The 14298-nt window shown below is 35.7% G+C and overlaps 1 protein-coding gene across 1 annotated transcript in view; it reads right to left on the bottom strand.

Moving 5' to 3' along the window:
- The window catches only part of LOC138385770 (EGF-like and EMI domain-containing protein 1), a 94601-nt gene that overhangs the window by 64135 nt on the left and 16168 nt on the right, over positions 1 to 14298 (bottom strand).

Raw genomic sequence — 14298 nt, forward strand, 5'->3', positions numbered from 1 at the left:
GCACTTAGCAAAACCCTCATTAGTCTCCTGGAAACACTAAGAGATGAAATAATGTAGTTCTTACACCATGAGGTCTCGTAAAAGTTATAATGAGAAATAAGAAAGATTAATAAATCATTTTCCTTTGGAAATAAGACCAGGTTAAAATCAGAAAGTTTTCAAACATCAAGAATTTTTAAAATGTGAGTTCCAGAAATCAGGTCATTCTTCACAGAGAAAAGAAGATTAATTAATTGGCTACAAGTAATATAAAAATAAATTTGCATTTTTCCCCTGAATATAGGAGAAACATTGAAATCTTGAAATTTTTTTCCACCATACAATATAGAAAATGTTAGAAGCAGAAAAATCAATCAAATCATTCCATTGTAATTATTAATATTAAAAGTTTGAGCCATATACTATATTCACTTCTAAAATAAATGAATGTGGATACTGGGATTATAATCAAGCAGAGCAGGCAAAGGCACTATTCATGCTATTGGTTTATAATCTATGAATCGCATTTGGAAGGGACCAACATGATAAAAGTTTTAGTAAATTCAAAACCATATCGTATAAAACTGTCTAATCAAATTTTAAATAATGTCAAACAAGAATAAGTCGTGGGATCCCTTTTTTTTATTATAAATCATTGGGTTATTATTAAACAATGTACAAAGTTTTAGAACTTGATGCAAATCTTTATGCACTTAAAATGAATATTCAAATGATTATATTGACTTTGATAAAGCTAATTTTAAAACTTTGTGAAAAATCAAGCTACAAAATTTTATATAGTCTCTGAAATGCTGTATTTTTGTAAAAATATGGCTGAGTATGCATAGGAAAAAGACTACAGCTTCCTGGCATACAATTTCTTGACTATTATCATAGTCTAAAGTGCCAGAATCTCTAATCAGTCCAGTTTTAATGCAGTAATCTCTTTATCAGGCTCCCTGATTCTATATTTGCCTAGCTCATTTTCTACACAATACCGTGACACACTGCAACACTTTAATGCAACCATTTAAATTTTAATTGGTGTCTTTTTCTTCCCTAAAAAGATTTAGCAATAAAACCCAAACACCTTACTTTTGCACAGACATGGTTTTTTGTTTGTTTGTTTTAGCACAACTGGATTCAATTGGTCAGCTGTGCCCAAAAGGCATGTTAAAGATCTCCCACTTACAAGCTAAGTGACCTTTGACAAGTTGCTTAAACTTTCTAAGTCTCGTTTTCTCACAATACCAAAATAGTGACAACAATAGCATCCATCTCAAAGGGTTTCATGAGGTTTAAATGAAACAGTGGATATAATGCTCTTAACACTGTGCCCCCATAGATGACAAGTACTCCATAAATATTAGCCACTGTTATTATTTAGCAACATGCCCACGTTCACACAGCCAGTAGGTGCAAAGCTAACATTCTAACTTCGAGTTTCTTGGTGCCAAGGCTTATGATCTTTCTGCTATGCACTCTGTATATCAGATGTCTGAAGGGAGATTTAGATGGATGCTGGCTCCCATTAGGTTCACAGTCAAATCCTCTAACACGGACCTGTAGTGCAGAATTTCTATATGAGAGCCGTTAAGATTTAGACACCAGACACTGGGGAGGCAAGGTTGACATTCTGTTGTGAAAGCTTAACAGTTTGACTTGTATTCCTGCCCAGACAGAAGGCCAACCTGCTGCAGCCCAGACAAAACCAGTGGGGGAGTCTATAGAATGAGCCAACTTTTTATTTTCCAAGAGGGATTATAGAGAATCTTCATAATCTCCCAAACTTGGGATAAAATAAGACTCTAAATTACCATACCATATAGCCTGGAAGAGAGAATTTTAGCAAAGATTAAATGAAAGATATACTCAACTGTCTATCTATTTCCTCTTTCCTCTTCAAAAAGTATAAAACACTCTTAAATACACTTCCATGTTGTGCTTATTGGTTTAAGAGCAGTAAACTGTAAAGGCTGTAAACCCAAGTCTGTGATTCCAAAGACGTAGTATTAACCTCTGTGAATCTCAGGTTCAGTATGTTTAAAATGAGGATGATAAAATATTCCCCTTAGTTGTTGTGAGGACTAGAGATAATATTTGTAAAGTCATAGCAATTATTATTACTAGTGGACATAGCCAAAAGTACCTGCAAGCTACAATTATCTTTATTCTAAAATGCAACTTTATAGATTAATCAAAGTTAAGTCTCAAGGCAGAGTACTTGGACTATGTTTGCTCAGTTTCTTAATAATATGCCAACCCAAAGGACTGAACCTTGAGGAGACTTGTCTTTTTCAGGGAATGTTCCACATCCCAGCAGCTTTTATTAGCCCACCCCAGCAAGCCTGTAGGAGCAGGAGAAATATGGTCTTGATGGTCAGGTCCATGGTTGTATTCTTGCTTTGTGATTACTGAAGAGACATTCTCTAAAAAGCTTTTCCCAGCCTGAGCAAGAGTGAGACCCCGTCTCTAATAAAAATAGAAAGAAATTATATGGACAGCTAAAAATATATATAGAAAAAATTAGCCGGGCATGGTGGTGCATGCCTGTAGTCCCAGCTACTCGGGAGGCTGAGACAGGAGGATCGCTCGAGCTCAGGAGTTTGAGGTTGCTGTGAGCTAGGCTGATGCCACGGCACTCTAGCCCAGGCAACAGAGCGAGACTCTGTCTCAAAAAAAAAAAAATAAAAATAAAAATAAAAATAAATAAATAAATAAAATAAAAAGCTTTCAATGTCAGTGTTCAAAATATTTTTCCTATCTCCTGATATCTTTGGCTCAATTTTTAACCCTAACTTGTGTCTATACTTACCAACACCACTTCTGCCTGGCCTTTCAAACTTTAATTCTCAGAATTTGTGTGTACTGGCTTGTAATTTGTTATTTAGCCTGAACTTCTCAATGGTGGCCTCAGCCCCTTTGTTCAGGTATTGTGCCCTACTCCATGACCTTATCCTCTGATGGAAAATGACACCCTGGACTCAACCACATTGTCCTTGACTCTCATTAATGACCATACATATTCTGTTTTTATGACATGGCCTCTGAACACCAGGCTCTATCTAGGTTCTGTGAAGTTCTATGTATTCTTCCTACTCTTGTGGTATGTAGGCCAGGCTTTGTTTTACTGTCATACTCTGTCTCTCTCTTGCCTTGGCAATGATAGCAAGACTTGGGATTTCAGAGGACCAATATGCAAGCCATCCAACTGAGTAACTGTGGCACAGGGATGTGAAACTTCCCAGTATCACACAGGGAGCTGCAAATTTTCTTTATGTCTGAGCCTGGAGTATGAAGTATGGAATAGAAAACTGTCAAGTGAGATGGAAGTAACCAGAGGTCAGACTCTGAAGCATTTTTTAAGCCATAGTAAGGGTTGGGTTAATTCTGAGAGCCTTGTCAAAACCATCAAGGTATTTAAGCATAGTAAAATAATTTTTAAAATACATTTTTAAAAGATGGTTCTGGCAGTAGTTTAGATAATAGATTAAGTAGGAGCAAGTATGGAGGATATCAGTTAAGAGGCAATTGCAATAAACCCTTTTGTAAGAGATTATGAAAGTCTTAATCAAAGCAGTCATGGTCAAGATAGCTCTTTGGGGAATGTTATGGAGGTAGAGCCAATTGGGATTACCAGGGAACTAGAGGTGTAGACTCAGAGAGAAAAGAAGTCGTGAGTAATTTTAGCTGTACTAGACTGGCCTGGAGAGTGAGTGGCCTGGAGAGTGGGTGGCCTGAGGTCCTGCCACCCACTAAAAATGAGGAACACAAGAGAAGAGAAAAGTTGGGATGAGTAAGAAGAAGATATATTGAGTTTTAGACTCACTAAGTTTGCAATCCTGGGGGAAATATCTTCAGGGAGGGGCTCAGGAAGTAGCTGAATCTATGAGTCAAGAGAATAAGGAGAGAGATCTGATTTAGTAATTTTAACTTGGACATCTTTCCACTCTAGATAATTGTAGTGGATAAAGTTTGCAAGTAAAAAAAAATCACACAGGAGGAAGAGTAAGGACCAAAGTCAGAACACTTAAGATCATCAAGATTTTGGGGGTAGGCAGAGGGAAAAATCTCCATGAAAGAAGTTACAGAGCCATCATAGAGATGGAAGGGAACCAAGAGAAAGTTGTGTCCCACAAACCAATGATGAGAGAATGTCAAAAAGAAAGGCGCTATGGTTTAAATGTTCCTGTCAAAACTCATGTTGAAGTTAAATTGCTAACATAATGATATTGGGAGGTGGGACTTTTAAGAGGTGATTAGATCATGAGAGCTGCACCCTCATGAATGGATTAGTGTCATTATCATAGGAGTCAGCTTCTAATAAGAAGATAAGTTTGGTCCCTATTCCCTGTCTGTCTCACATGTTTACTTCCATCTTCTGTCTTGTGATGACCTTCACCAGATGTGATGCCAGTGCCATGTTCTTGAACTTTCCAGCCTCCAGAGCCAAATAAACTCCTATTCTTTATAAATTTCCCTGTCTGTGGTATTTTGTTGTAGCAACAGAAAACAGACTGAGACAGGAGAAGACATCATTACTTTGAAGACATTAAGCAAAATAATAGACTGAAAATTCTCTTTTGAATTTAACAGTGGATAATTTATTGATAACCTTGACAAAACTAATTTTAGAGATAAGTTATGTTTTAAGATAGAAAAAGTTTGATGATCGAGGAGAGAGAAGGATATAATGAAGCTAGATTCTAAGGAGGAGGGAAGAATGAGATACCATTCAGAGATGGAAGTTTAACCTGAAATAACAGCAGAGCACTTTTTTCTCTGAGTAAAAAGCAAAGCAAGAAAAGGTTAGAGTTAATTTCAAAGTTTCTAAGTGGGAGTAAAAGTTGAGAGGCCTTTAGCTGAGCATTTCTATTTTCTCTGCAAAATAAAAGGTATATATTCAGTAATGATTATGAAATCATTTAATTCCCCCTTCCCACAAAAAAAAAGATGTCTCTATGATTGTTATGTCAGAAAAATGGAAACTCCGAAACCACGTGACTCTTTTCTTGTCAGCAGCTAGAAGCTATACTGAGATATTGGAATTGGACTTAAGTTTTCTGCTCATATCTGGTATTTGCAAGAACTTATTCCTTCAGCTTCTTTTAGATCTAGGAGGTACTATTTTATGTTTAATGTCTTTTTTGCACTTTGTACCCTCTAAAAATGCATAAGCTTCCTAAAGCTTGCTGCCTCCAGCACTTTTGGAAACAGGGAGATATAAATCTTCAACATAGTGATAAATGAGAATGGGAATATGTTAGCATATAGTCAAAATATAGTTGTGAATATTGCTCTAAAACTCCAAAAGTATTGAAAATGTTAGAAAGAAGAGAAAGGAGGATTTGTTAAAGGAATCAATAAATGTATGTTTTAAAAATCTACTGTGCTAGTCCATTTATGCTGCTGTAACAAAATACCATAGACTACATAGCTTATAAATAACAAACATTTGTTTCTCACAGTTCTGGAGGCTGAAAAGTCCAAGATCAAGGTACCAACAGATTTGGTATCTAGTGAGGGCCCAGTCCTCATAGACTGTGTCTTCTCATTGTGTCTCCTTCTGGGATCCCTTGGGCCTCTTTCATAAGGATACTAATCCCATTCATGAGGGCTCTAATCTGATGAACTGATCACCAGCCAAAGGACCCCATCTCCTAATACTATCATCTTAGGGGCTAGGTTTTCAACATATAAATTTTGGGGAGACACAAAATTCAGACCATAGCACCTAACAACAAAGATGCCTAATGGAAGCTATCTCATCATCAAAGCAAGTTCATATCTATAGTGTCTGACTCTCCATAATTTTACTTAGTCCTATGGCTACGGACAACTGTAGGTATGGAACTGGTATTAATAATACCAGGTAATATTTACTGAGTGCTTACTCTGTGTCAGGCACTGCACTAAAGATTTCACCTGTACTATCACTTTTCCTCACTGTCCACTTCACATGGAGAAATTGAATTACTGAACAGTTAAGTGATTAGTTCAAAGTCATACAGCTTGTATACATAAAAATTATGTGATACAATTAACATTGTTACCACGAAAATGGGTCAAAATAGTTTCTCAAGTTATGCTGTCTCAGATTAGCATTATTTTTCTCATAATTCTAATTTTGTGGTATATTTTCATAAATGAATAATTTGAAGCTAAACTCTTGTATTTCCAGTTGTGCACAATGAAAAATCTCCCATTCTCAGTATCTCTGTGCATTGAATGAGTGCTCTGGGTTGTGAGAAAATGTAGGAGTAGATACATAATTATAGTTTATGTATAATTATAGTTATAAATTATCGATCTAAACCACCATTTATTGAGCATTCATGTGTGCCATTTACTGTTTTAATCTCTTCACATTACATTCATCCTACATGGTGGATATTCTATTATGTACTATGAAATTACTTAGGAAACACAAGAAAACAAAATTAATTAGTGCTGAATATTAAGGTTTTATTGACACAATAAATATTATAAAAATCTTTAAAAAATAGTTTACAATGGAACTAGAAAAACATCTTAAAAATTATTCTGAAGGAAGGCATCTGAAGATACTTTCCACATAGAGAGAAAGAAGAAAAGAAAAGACAATTACCAAGTATGAAGACCACTGTGCAAACATTTCATTTTTTTCTTTTGTTTTAATCTTTAATATAAAAGGTTGAGTTCATCATATGGCTCAGTTCAAGGACATTTCTTACCACTCCCCAGTTCTTGGAAGAGCATCTCTTATTTGTTCACTTTTAGTCTCATAGCACACTCTCAATCTCCTCCATTCTTCATGGGTGGCCATTCTAGTGTGTTAAATAATATTCTTCTTTATAAGGTATGTGCTCTTGTACAGGTATAATATTGTTTGTGAATTACTTTTTTTAAGGAAATGATTATCCTGGTTTTATTTAATATAATTAACATATACTAAATATTAGATATTAATATAGATATTGAAATTTATTAATATAGATATAGAGCCAAAGACAGAGATTATATGGACTCTGAAATTCAATCAGAGACCCTAAGTACCTGGGCCAAGATTATACAACTCGTCTGTGATATAGACATAATTTAAAACTTAGTCTCTCTATCTGAAATTGTTAGTCTTACCTTCCTGAGTCTTCAAACCATAGAAAAATTGTAGAAAAAAGGGAAGATTTTTAAATCCATTCCTGAAACTCGAGGAGTTGGAAAAAGTTATTGAATGAGGTCACCATTCAATACAATGGATGAAAACTTGAGAAGTTCATGATTTTTCCCCAAGGCTACAGATTAAGGATGAGGAGGGCAGAGTAAAAGTGTTCCTGAAATTCAACTTTTGGGAATTAAATTTATCACCTATCATACAAAGGTGCTTAATATTGCGAGGATGATGAATTTGATAATGACTGAGAGATGCCATCAACCTGACAAACTAAACAACTTTTTTAACCTGACATGGCCCTGTTGAAGACATCAGCTGTCACCTGAAATGAATTCTGTTTCTAATTTGTCTTCATAAATAATGCAACTAATTGAAAGGTAGTTACAATGAAAGTCTTTAACCTCTTTCATATCCAATTTGAGGGTCTTTGCATTCCCTGGAAAGAACCTTTCACTCCTCTTATCAAATAAAACGTAGACATCACTGATCAGAACACTGAGATCAAAAACAAAAGAATCCATTGTGTGAAGACCACCATACCTAATGGTTTTCTCAATCTTTTTTTAACTTTAGCATTATTTTAAAATGTGAAACTCATAAAAATCTGATATAAGGAAATTTATTCAAGCTCAAAGTTTTACTAAAGTTATCTTTATTTTAATCAAGCTCTTGGTTGTACATCTACCCTCTCCTTGCAACCCAACTTTGACTTATTTGTTGTTAAAGTATAATCACTGGGATTACCATGTCATACACCTAACCACTTAGAAAAATCTTTAGATTATGGTCTATGGGTAATTTTTCTGCTTTTTTCCCCTCTCATTTAGTGAGACTAAACAGGGGTCATCGAACAAAAACAGAGCCTGTTTCAAGCAACTGGGAATGAAGTTGTTTTCTATGCAGACATCAGATTCCACTTGTTTATTTGTGAATACTGATGTTAATAAAAGTATGTGTAGAAGGCATGAAAGAGAGGTAAGAGGACTATGCAAGCATTAAAACTTTCAATCATTTAATTATTTCATCCCTCTGGAAGGCCAATGTCAGCAAATACATCAGGGTAAGGACATGATTATGAATGGGGATTTGAACTAAGCATGATTCACAAGGTTGTTATTAAAAATAGAAATTTAAGAAATATTTTTTGAGGCATACAAAATTATAGCCAAAACCTTACAAGTTACTTAAAATGCAAATTATATAGCTAAATAAACATAAATTATTTTGTTATCTGGTCCCTAGCTATTAAAAACATTCTCTGGCAATAGAAGAAGTTTAGTCTAAATTATCATTACTTTATATTTAGCTATATCTACTAAATGCCTCTCAACAATGAGAAAATCACTAATTAAAAATAATCAAAAGATAATATATTTTGTAATAGAGAATATTGGAAAAGTTCCAAAAGCTAGAAATACTAGAACAAGTTTAGGTTTTCCCTAACAAGCAAATTCATTTGGGTGAAGTCCTTATGTCTTTTAATATTCTGTTATAATAGCTAATATTTAAGTAATATTAGTACTTACAATGTGCAATGCAATACCTTAAGCATTTTACAAGTATTTACTAATGTTTAAAAGTAGAAGAGCAAATGGATAGACTAGAGAAGGGATGCATAAAGGAGAACAGAAGAAAGAAGTAGATGATGAGTCAAGTCAGAACCCTGGTAACAAGAATGAAAGCACAGAGAAGTAGCAGTTGAAAGTGGAAATTGCAATTGTGAATTGTGCCGCTATAAACATTCGAGTGCAGATGTCTTTTTTATAGAATGTCTTTTGTTCTTTTGGGTAGATGCCCAATAATGGGATTGCTGGATCAAATGATAGGTCTACTTGAATCTGTTTAAGGTATCTCCATATTGCTTTCCACAGAGGTTGCACTAGTTTGCAGTCCCACCAGCAGTGTATGAGTGTTCCTATCTCTAGGCATCCACGCCAACATTTATTGTTTTGGGACTTTCACTGATCATCACCTAAGAGCACATTTAGGAATAATATTAATCGAATGTCGGGCAGATGTGGGGGAGGGGAAAGGATGGGTGTATACATACATAATGAGTGCGATGTGTACCCTCTGGGGGATGGACACGCTTGAAGCTCTGACATGAGGGGGGACAAGGGCAATATACGTAATCTAAACTTTTGTACCCCTATTATATGCTGAAATATAAATAAATAAATAAAAGAAACAAAAAAAAAGAAAGTGGAAATTGTGCTATACTTGGAGTTGACAATTAGGTCATCAGTGCCTTTCATTTGGTCTGGAGCCCAGTTGTACATTTACAAGACTATGTATTATGATGTGTCATTAAGCCAACACATCCAAATAAAATTGGATGGTATTTCAGAGAAAAGAGAGAATGCCTTTGGCTAGAGTAAGCAGAGAAGGCTGAACAGGCCATTTAACATGGAACATGATAAGTAGAGTTTTGATAGGCAGAGGCTTCAGGATGAGATATATTCTAGGTTAAGAGAAAAGTAAGTAAGATGCAGAAATAGAAAAGGGCATGGCTTACTTAGAAGATTGAGAGTAGCCAGGTTTTGCTGGAGCACATCACAGAAATGTAGGGGTAAGTAACAAATTTGCACTTACAAGTTGATGCTATAAGGTGAGTTTCTTTCATCAATAGCTATTATGAAAATATGTTGTTTTAACCCTTAGCTCAGTTTACTAAAATAGAATGTAAGAATTTCATTTAGTAGTGCCTTTATGATTTTTCTTTGTCTTTTTAAAAATATTAATCAGAAATTATTTGAAGGCATTGGATCAGGAATGAGATGAGCCAGAATTTCCCTGAAAATGATGTTTTCCTTTCTCAGAATTAAAGTTACTTGATCTCTTTGGCTCTCAAACTTCCTATCTCTAAGATGGGAGATTGGGCTAGATTATTCCTCAATCCCTTCCAGATACGATTCTATGATATAGAAAATAGTATTTTCACAAAAGTATCAAAGTATACGTTTTTCAACAAAACCTTCAAGTACTCACTTATTTTTTTAAACTAGATCATAAAATTCTCACACTGTTTTTATGCTTGGATTTTCTAAATTCTGAGTTGCTTAAACATTTTTCAAATAAAATCAGAGTTCTATAAAATAGTTATGCATAATCCAATAGAGTTTTAAAAAATATAAGTTAACAGATGATTTGCAGTGAATTAGTAATTTCGGAAATTTTGCAAAATTATAACACTTTAGAGATGAAATATTTTTAAGTCCTCTTTGTCTAATTTCTACATTTTATAAATGAGGAAGCTGGGCTGTAGAGAGCTCAAGTGAGTTGGTGAAAGTCACACGCCAAGGTGGATTCCACTGTGCCACTGGCCCTGTCCACATGGATGGCATTTTATGGTGCACTAATGTGAAAATAAACTGCTCCGCCTCTCTGATGATTGCTAAAAATCTAGTTTCCATCTTTTAAACTGTTGTTCTCCAAATAAAGGGAATTATAGGCCGGGCGCGGTGGCTCACGCCTGTAATCCTAGCACTCTGGGAGGCCGAGGCGGGTGGATCGCTCAAGGTCAGGAGTTTGAGACCAGCCTGAGCGAGACCCCGTCTCTACTAAAAATAGAAAGACATTATATGGACAACTAAAAATCTATATAGAAAAAATTAGCCGGGCATGGTGGCACATGCCTGTAGTCCCAGCTACTCGGGAGGCTGAGGCAGTAGGATCGCTTAAGCCGAGGAGTCTGAGGTTGCTGTGAGCTAAGCTGACGCCACGGCACTCACTCTAGCCCGGGCAACGAAGTGAGACTCTGTCTCAACAAAAAAAAAAAAAAAAAAAAAAAAAAAAAAACAAATAAAGGGAATTATTAAATTACAGGAATTATATGGTAATATCTGTGTTAACAGAGAACACCAATAGCAAAGCAATTCTGGCAAGAATTCTTTTGTTTGCTTCCTCATGCCCGGTCTGTGCCCTTCCACCAGTGAAATGTGCTACTTTCACGTGCTGCAATGCTGCTCCCATGTGGGACATCTCCTCGGGCTGCCTTTCCTAATGCTGCCTTTCAGGAGAGGTGACAGTGGGCCAGGAGCTGTGCTCCTCAAGATAGGCACCAAAGCCCCCGGCCTGGAATCTCATTATAAAGGAGGCTACAGGGAGACGCATCAGACTATACGACAGTATCATGATAAAATAATGTCATGAGATACTCCTGCTTATACGTCTTTTTAAGAATTGCCATTATAAGGACAGAAAGATAGGCGGAGTATTTTGGGGTGCCATAGACATCTTAAAAACTCTGAGGAAAATGACAAGACTTTGCCTCCAAAACAATGACATGCACTCAAAAAATTTGCAGACAAATGCAGGGGTTCAGACTGAGGTTCACTAAAACTAAGATCCCCAGTTTTATGTGGATCTCACTGTATCAGCAGTCCAAGCAACTCGTATGGTGAGCCAAGCAGTCCATGCACTCATACTTCCTGCCACCTTAGCCAGCTGTCGTGGACTCCTTCCCTCACACCGCTTTGTGCAGATTCATCATTCTGACAGAGGCTTTCTAGTAACTGCTGCACATACATCACCACAAAAGCACGGGCCTTAAAGAGGAGGCCCTTTTGAAATGAAGTCATCTGAATCCCTGTAAGTGTTTGGGGATCCAGGGAGTTTACTTTACTGTCATTTTGATTAAGAAAAAGTGCAGGCCAGACACGGTGGCTCATGCCTCTAATCCTAGCACTCTGGGAGGCCGAGCTAAGAGGATTGCTTGAGCTCAGGAGTTTGAGACCAGCCTGAGCAAGAGCAAGACCCCATCTCTACAAAAAACAGAAAAAATTAGCCGGGTGTGGTGGTGTGTGTCTATAGTCCTAGCTACTCAGGAGGCTGAGGCAGAAGGATGGCTTGAGCCCAGGAGTTTGAGGTTGCTGCTAGCTATGATGATGCCACTCACTCTCTAGCTGGACGACAGAGTGAGACTCTGTCTCAAAAAAAAAAAAAAAAAAGTGTAGAAAAGAAAGTACTAGAGACTCTAAATCAAAAAGTCAAAAAGTGACACTAGCCTTGCCCTATGACTGATGGGCAAAAAGAGGAAAAGGAAGGAAAAGAAGGGAAGGAGGAAGGAAGAAATGGAGGCAACTAATTTCAAGTACTCCAAAATAGTGAAATCATAAAATTCCATAACTCCATCTTCTCTTCTGTGACACTACCATGGATCATGATGAATTTCCATCTCCTATAATCTCCCATTGAATACCAACCATCATTCTCAGTCTTCTTCCAGGTAAAAATCCCAAAGGGAAAGTGAGCTAATTCAATTTTCCTGTTTAAAACAAAAAAAATCTGGCCTTTCCTGCAATATAACCCAGAATACAGGCAAATGTAAATTTCAGTTCTCTGCAGCAAACCATTTCTTTCACAACAAATAAGCAAATAATTGTTGTCCTCATGCTTAAATTATTTATCTTTAAATACAAAGTGCTTAAATTCTTCTTGGGCTCCTTTAACAAGATTGCTATAATTGTAAACTTGTGTCAACTAAAATTCTTAAGACCATCTTTTGAAACCAAAAATTCAGAATATGTATGTAAAAAAGGCATCAAAATTTTCACAAAGGTCAACTGCTGGGCTCTCAGTCCAGTACCTTCTGTAGAATGACATCTGATGGGTTAAACACTTTAAAATAATTGCGGTTGTGAAATCCATATTTCTCATTACCTTAATTCACACCATATACATATTTAATTCACACACACACATATATAAATCAACCTAATTTGTACACTATGCTTAAAATTCTACATAAGGAGATCAGCATATGGAACTGTAAGTTATTACCATAGTGTCCATGTATATGTACAATAAGAATCAGATTTTAAGGAAGAGAAATAGAAAAGACAAACCATAATAGCCTTATCCAACTCCACTTTTGACCTGATGTCCTTAAAACAAAAATTGGAAAATTCAAGGGTAGTGATAGTAAGGAATAAGGGAAGAGCTTAATGATTTTACTAAGAAATAGCTAATAACTGCCAGGGTTTAGAAAACTAATTACACTTGTAAATACAATTTAGTTAGTTGGTGACGAGAGTGTTCATTTTACCTTATTGCAAAGGCCGGATATCATAGATTCATACACATAACTACTTTGCAGAATATTTTTATGTCAGACACAAAAATTCACCAGGTCAGCTTTTACTCATAAATATCTCATCTGTATGTATCAGCAATCCCACTGCTCTTAAATATTTTGTGACTGAGAGAAGTTATAGTGGCAGTTTAAGGATGTTAACAGCTGAAGACCTTACAGGTTGGGAATGGGGTCAAGAAAGGGATTTCTGTTGCTAAAACCAGGAATCCTCCAAAAATAAGGAGATGTTTCAATTTAAATATACATGTGCTGTTGTCCTACAACTTGTGGTTAATGTAGGTACAATCATAATGGTATTGAATTCCCTGGATATTGGTCTTTTATTTGTACCTTCACTTGACTTTGGAAAAGTCCGATTTTTGCTCTCAGAACCTGTTTTCTCATATCCAAATCAGACCTGTGACCAAGGCGAGCCTTACCTGCTTGCCTTGGGCTTCTCTCATTTCCTATAGGACATACTAAGAAAAAGGAAGAGAGAGTATATTTATAAAACTAGGTGAAATTGGCTGACTTCTCTTCCAAGATTCATAATTATAGAATACCTTATAAGATTCTGTAAGTTTGTATAGATGGAGTAGTTAACAGACCCTATATAACAAAGCCAGCAATTAAATTGTGCTGTACAAGGTACTACTTTTTAAATATAATAACTATGTTTTAAAAGAACATGCAGATGAAATTAGAATGTATCTTTTTGCCATATGAGGATCATCACTCAATGAAAATAAAACCACTTCTATGTAACTTACCTCAGTTAAAACAACAAGGAACATTTATAAATCATACAGAAACATAATATTTTAAAAGTTCGTTCCTTTTTTGTTTATAAAAGTACCCTATGCTCATTTTAGGAAACATGTAAAATTCAGAAACATACAAAGAAAATTAAAAATAATAATCCTACCACCCAAAAATTATATTTAAGAATGTTTTGATGCACAATGAATACATAGTAATCTCAGATTTAATGTTTGTAGATTTGACTATACTTAAGCATATAACCTTAACTCCTTGGCATATAATTTGTTACAGTTTTGCTGAAGCTTGAATTTTAATCATGAATCTGATTCTGAGT

This window comes from Eulemur rufifrons, chromosome 7, assembly GCF_041146395.1.
Source record: "Eulemur rufifrons isolate Redbay chromosome 7, OSU_ERuf_1, whole genome shotgun sequence".
Classification (NCBI taxonomy): domain Eukaryota; kingdom Metazoa; phylum Chordata; class Mammalia; order Primates; family Lemuridae; genus Eulemur; species Eulemur rufifrons.